The sequence below is a fragment of the Henckelia pumila genome, chromosome 4, assembly GCF_033568475.1.
Source record: "Henckelia pumila isolate YLH828 chromosome 4, ASM3356847v2, whole genome shotgun sequence".
NCBI lineage: Eukaryota > Viridiplantae > Streptophyta > Magnoliopsida > Lamiales > Gesneriaceae > Henckelia > Henckelia pumila.
In genome coordinates, this window is record NC_133123.1 from 188,928,570 (window position 1) to 188,935,434 (window position 6,865).

The following is a 6,865-nucleotide window of genomic DNA, read 5'->3' on the forward strand; positions in this document are numbered from 1 at the left end:
CAGGTTAGTAATTCATCAGCTGCGTGGTGGTGCTAAGAGCTGGTGGATCATGACAAAGAAAGCAATGGAGAGTAGAGGTACGGAAGTTACTTGGACTCTTTTTAAATCTGAGTTTTATAAGCGGTTTTTCCCTATCTCGTATCGCAAGGATAAGGGAGCAGAGTTTGCAAATCTGAGACAAGGGAATCTGAACATTGAAGAGTACGTGGCTAAGTTCGATAGTCTGTTGCGTTTTGCACCGCTAATTGCCGGAGATGAAGAAGCTAAGGCAGATCAGTTCATCAACGGGTTGAACCCCGATGTCTTCACGTTGGTTAACACCAACAGGCCTAGCAACTTTGCGGATGCCATGAATTACGCAAAGGGAGCAGAAGCAGGCTTGTGGAGGCAAAGAGGTAATCAGGGGGCACCTCAGCAGCAGAGGCAGTATCAGAACCAACCATCTCAGTACCAGAATCAGCCACCTCAACATCAGAACCAGCCGCAGAGGTATGAAGGTGGAAACAGTGGGGGAAACAGAAAGGATCAGTACAAGGCAAAAAGTAAACAGTTCAAGAGATAGGGGAACAGTTCGTCCAGTTCCAGTGGTTCGAAGCAATTCGGTTCAGGACCGAGTTCTGGGTCATCATCCTTGTACTGCAGCAAGTGTGGAGGAAGACACTCACCGGATCAGTGTGTGGGAGTCTTCGGCAATTGTAACACATGTCAGCAACCGGGACACTTCTCAAAAGTGTGCCCTCAACGTAATAGAGATAGAGCTCAGAGTGGGAGTTCGTCTAGACCTGCAGCTCAGCCGGAGAGGCAGTCGTCTGTAGTGTACTCTTTCCAACCCCAGCAACAGCAGAACAGATAGGGAGGTAGCTCTAGTGCAAATCAGCCTCCGAGACAGCAAGTACGAGTCTTTGCATTGACAGAGGATCAGGCTCAGGCAGCACCTGACGATGTCATAGCAGGTAACTGTTCGATTTTCGGTCATTCTGCTCATGTCTTGATAGATACAGGTGCTTCCCATTCCTTTATCTCTGAGAAATATGTGTTATTGCATGTTTTGCCAACTGAATTGTTGCCTACAGTAGTAGCTGTTACTTCACCTTTGGGTGGAGGAATTGTTTCTGTCCGACTAGTCAGGAACTGTGAACTTTGTTTTGAGGGGAATTTGTTAGAATTCGACTGTATTGTACTTGGGCTGTCAGATTTTGATTGTATTGTCGAGATAGATGCTTTGACCAAGTACAGGGCAACAATTGATTGTTTTCTGAAAGTTGTCAGGTTCAGACCTGAAATGGCAGACGAGTGGAAATTCTTTGGTAAGGGTTCTCGATCTAGAATTCCTTTGATTTCAGTGTTATCTATGACTCGTTTGTTACAGAGAGGTGCAGAAGGATTTTTGGTTTATGCGGTTGATGTACTGAAATCTAGCCCAGCTTTGGTTGACTTACCAGTGGTTAGAGATTTTGCTGATGTATTTCCGGAAGATGTTCCTGGATTGCCACCCATTCGAGAGGTTGAATTCAGCATTGACTTAGTGCCAGGTACTCAACCTATTTCAAAAGCCCCTTATCGTATGGCACTTGTTGAGTTGAGAGAGTTGAAGGAGCAGCTTGAGGATTTGATTGCCAAGGGATACATCAGACCTAGTGTATCGCCTTGGGGTGCTCCTGTTCTATTCGTTCGGAAGAAGGATGGTTCTATGCGGCTCTGTATCGACTACCGCCAATTGAATCAGGCTACAGTTAAGAACAGGTATCCTTTACCCCGAATAGATGACTTGTTCGATAAACTGCAGGGTTCTTCTGTCTACTCTAAGATTGATCTGAGGTCAGGCTACCATCAGCTGAGAGTGCGAGAGGAAGATGTTCCTAAGACCGCATTCAGAACGAGGTATGGTCACTTTGAGTTTATAGTCATGCCGTTCGGTTTGACTAACGCTCCAGCTATTTTTATGGGTTTGATGAACCGTATCTTTCAGCGTTATTTAGATGAGTTCGTCATTATTTTCATCGATGATATTCTTATCTACTCGAAGAACCGTACTGACCATGCAGAGCACTTGAGAATCGTCTTGCAGATTTTACGAGTTGAGCAGTTGTTTGCCAAGCTATCGAAATGCGAATTCTGGTTAGATCGAGTTGTCTTTCTCGGTCATATTATTTCTGAAGATGGGATTTCTGTCGATCCCAGCAAAATCGAAGTGGTTATGAATTGGCCTAGACCGACATCAGTACCTGAGATCCGAAGCTTCATGGGTTTAGCTGGTTATTACCATCGTTTCATCGAGGGTTTCTCGTCTATTGCCAAGCCTATTACCCAGCTGACCCAGAAGAATGCGCCTTTTGTCTGGACTTTAGATTGTGAGGCTAGCTTTGTTGATCTGAAGAGGAGACTGACCAGTGCTCCAATTCTTTCTATTCCGAAGGGTACTGGAGGTTTCACAGTGTATTGTGATGCTTCTAACCGAGGTTTGGGTTGTGTTCTTATGCAGCATAAGCATGTGATAGCGTATGCATCGAGGCAGCTGAAACCGCACGAGACTCGTTATCCGGTTCATGATCTTGAACTTGCAGCAATTGTATTTGCTTTGAAGATCTGGCGTCACTATCTTTATGGTGAGTCTTTCGAGATCTTTTCTGATCATAAGAGTCTTAAGTACTTGTTTTCACAGGCAGAGCTGAATATGAGACAGAGAAGATGGTTAGATCTGTTGAAGGATTTCGACTGTGAGATCAAGTATTATCCAGGGAAGTCGAATGCAGTTGCAGATGCCTTGAGCCGAAAGCTTTGTTCGTTATCTCTTTCAACTATCGGTGTTTCTCAGTTGGTCGATGATTGTTGCACTTCTGGTTTAGAGTTTGAAACAGATAGGGAGACTATCAGAGTGTTTGCTATTCAAGCCGAGCCGGAGCTGTTTGTTGCAATCAGAGAAGCACAGAAGTCTGAGCCGAGCATTCAGGTTTCAGTAGAGAAAGTCAGAACTGGGCATCAGTCAGAATTCCAGGTTAGAGATGACGTTTTGTTTGTGAATAACCGTATTGTTGTGCCTGATATTTCGGAGTTGAGACAGCGTATTCTCCGAGAGGCTCATTGCAGTCGGTTTAGCGTTCATCCTGGAGGTCGTAAGATGTACAACGATCTGAAGAGTCAGTTCTGGTGGAAGAGAATGAAGGACGATGTTGCGAGATTTGTATCTCGGTGTTTGAATTGTCAGCAAGTGAAAGCAGAGCGGAAGCGACCAGGTGGTCTTTTGCACAGCCTATCTGTTCCTGATTGGAAATGGGATCACATTTCTATGGATTTTGTCATGAAACTACCACGATCCGTTCGAGGATGCGATGCTATTTGGGTAGTGATCGACCGATTGACGAAGTCTGCGTGTTTTATTCCGTACAGGATGACGTATCGCCATGATCAGATGGCTGAGTTGTATGTTAGCAATGTTGTGAGATTGCATGGTGTGCCGAAGTCGATCGTTTCAGACAGAGATCCCAGATTCACTTCTCACTTCTGGCACAGTCTTCAGGGGGCACTTGGTACTCGATTGCATATGAGTACAGCTTATCATCCTCAGACAGATGGACAGTCAGAGCGGACTATCCAGACGTTGGAGGATATGCTGCGAGCGGTAGTGCTAGACTTTGGCACTAGTTGGCAGGATTCTTTGCCTCTTGTCGAGTTTTCTTACAACAACAGCTTCCAAGCGAGTATCGGTATGGCGCCTTTTGAGGCTTTGTATGGTAGAAAGTGCCGATATCCGTTGTTTTGGGATGAATTGTCCGAGTCACCAGATTTGGGACCGGAGATGCTTAGAGATATGGCAGAGCAGGTTAAGATCATTCAGACCAGAATGAAGTCAGCTCAAGATAGACAGGCGAAGTATGCGAATGTCAGACGTCGACCTCTGAGTTTTGAGCAGGGAGACCGTGTATTCCTTAAGATTTCTCCGTTCAGAGGCACCGTCAGATTCGGTAAGAGAGGAAAGTTATCTCCGAGATTCATCGGTCCGTACGAAATTCTCGAGAAAATAGGCGATCTTGCCTACAGACTTGCACTTCCTCTGTCTTTATCTGGTATTCACGACGTTTTTCACGTCTCTATGCTGCGAAAGTATCAACCAGATATTTCTCATATCCTTCAGCCTGACGAAGCCGAGTTAGACGAGACCCTGAGCTATTTTGAGCGACCGATTCAGATCCTTGATCGGAAAGAAAAGCAACTCAGAACCAAGTTGATTCCATTGGTGAAAGTGCAGTGGAGCCGTCACGGCGTCGAGGAAGCGACTTGGGAGACAGAATCTGACATGAGACAGCGATTTCCAGAGCTATTCGGATGACGTGAGTTCTTCTTACTGTCCTTAGTTCTTTATTCTATCTTATGAGTTGTGGTTCTCGTTGATTTCGAGGACAAAATCTCTTCTTAGTGGGGGAGAATTGTAACGCCCTGTTTTTATCTTAAATGAGTTTATTTGAGTTAATCAGAGATTACAGAGTTCTCGAGCCAGTTTGATTTTGATCAGGGTCTTTTTTGCAAATTTTGGAAATTTCAGGGACTAAAACGCAAATAGGGGATTTAATATATTATCTACACTTAGATTTTTATGTAGATCACTTCTCCTTCCTCCCCAAGGCGTGAACCTCCATTGTAGGCGCCCAAAACGTTTCTTCAAGCTTTGGAATTCTCCGATTTTGTCGATCCGTCCGTTAGAAATTAATTCTGAAGGCAGATTATCGATCACTGCAGTGAGAGCTCTGTTATATTGTAAGTATTTCTCCGATCGGATATGTTTTGTTTTTCGGAGGTTGTTAGAATCGATTTAGATTCTAGTATGTTGTTCTAGACAGAGTTCTGATCGTTTATTATCTGTCGGTTTTGAATTAGAGCGACGTCCGGATTTGTTATGATTTTTGGAAGCCATTTTCGAAAATGTGGATTTTGAGATTGATGGGTTTGCTTTGTTATTGTTGTTTTGGGCATTGATTTGAGTTGTTATCAGTATTGAACTGCTGTCTGCGTTGCCGGTTTGTTCAGTTTATAGCCGTTATGCCGTCGGTTTGAGTTTTGGGTTTTCGAATTGTTTTTGGTATTGAGTGAAGCCTTGGCTTGTGAATGATCGTGATTGTTGATCAAATCTTGTATTCGTACAGATTCGTTGGAGTGTGTCGAGCCCTGTGTTAGCAGCATTGTTCGTCGAGAGTTGGACGAAGAACGGTAAAGAGATTTCCTTGAACCGTTGTTTGTTGTTTAGGTTATCTAGTTGTTGATACAATCTTTTGTTGTAGCTTGTCCGGAGTTGGATCTACGACATTGAAAGGTAAAAGCAGTCATCGTAGCGGGATAGCATACTCGGGACTGTTGGTTCTCGAGTTTCCCTTTTTAAATCACATATTGCATTGATACTTGTTCTAGCACGTGGAACTTGTAATTGTTGATTGATTGAGTTTTTGTTATGTGGCTTATGTTTATGTTTCTGTTATGCATTCATCTTGAGCCTATTTTGATTTCAGCGGGCAGAACCGCCCTTTTTGTTAGACGTTTGGGAACTATGATTGAGTGGCCTAGGTTGTAGTATTTCGCCTAGTGCTAGCATACTCATTATGGTTGCTCAAAGTCTAAAGGAGTGGGATACGTGGAACCACCTCGATTGGGAGAGTCGGTGAGTCGTTACGTGATCTCATCCTCGGGATCCCAAAAGCAGAGCAATACTCCCGTGTTTATCAGAATCGATATCCTGGTTTTAAAGACATGCATATCATTAACTTCGACTTGAATATGTGGTTTGATAGCATGTTGTATATTCATTACTTGATATGTTGCTTTTACTGGGATTATCATTCTCACCGGTTATCCGGCTGTTGCTTTGTTTTGTATGTGTACTTGGCAACAGGTGGGGCAGGAACAAGTCAGAAGAGGCATGGTTAGCTTCGAGGGAAAGTAGTAAAAGTAAGACTCGGTTTAGAAGTCGAATTAGCATGTTTATCTAGTTTAAGATTGAAGCATGTTAGAACTCGAACTTGATATGTTTTGTTATTCGAATTAGTTTGTATTCGGATTGTAATCTAAAATCGAAGTATGTTGTTGTGGTATCGATTTAGACTTCTGGTTGTTTTTAGGCCTTCTGAAAGCATGACTTGTTATGGCATGTTTCCCTACACCATGTTATTGCAATTGTATTTGAAGGCATGTCGGACCAAGCGCGGAATCCCTTTTTTTCTTCTGCAGCCTGAGCAATTCTGCCCAGGCTTTCCGCGCGCGGGCGAGGCGTTCCTCGCGCGCGCGCGAGGCCTCCGTTGGGCCTCGGGATAGTTTGCCCGCGCGCGCGCGAGCTTGGTTCCTCGCGCGGGCGCAAGCGTTTTAAAAAAAAAAAAAAAAAAAAAAAAACTTTGACTTGTTTTACTCTTGGATTCTTGTTCGCTTAATTGTTGTTTAATCCGAGATTAGTGGTTTAGAATCGAGGTCTCACACTTTGTCTTGTTCTTCTTCTCGGGTCCGGTTTTCTTGAATGGGGCAGAACGTTTCTTACCCTTTGTACTTGGCCCCTTCTTAGCAGAAGAAGAGGAGCCCACCAAGAGAACCGGTTTATCCTTCTTTAAAGTGGCTTCATAAGTTACAATCATATTGACCATCTCTTCAAGGGAGGCCTCTATCTTGTTCATATTGAAATTCACCACAAAACCGTCAAACGATGAAGGAAGAGAGAGAAGTAATAAGTCCACATTGAGTTCATGCTCCAATACCAATTCAAGCGTTACCAACTTCTGAATGAGCCAAATCACGCGTACCCCATGATCACGGACCGAAGTCCCTTCATGCATGCGACACGTCATTAACTCTATTACAGTAGCGAACCTTTCAGCTCTCGATTGAGCCCCAA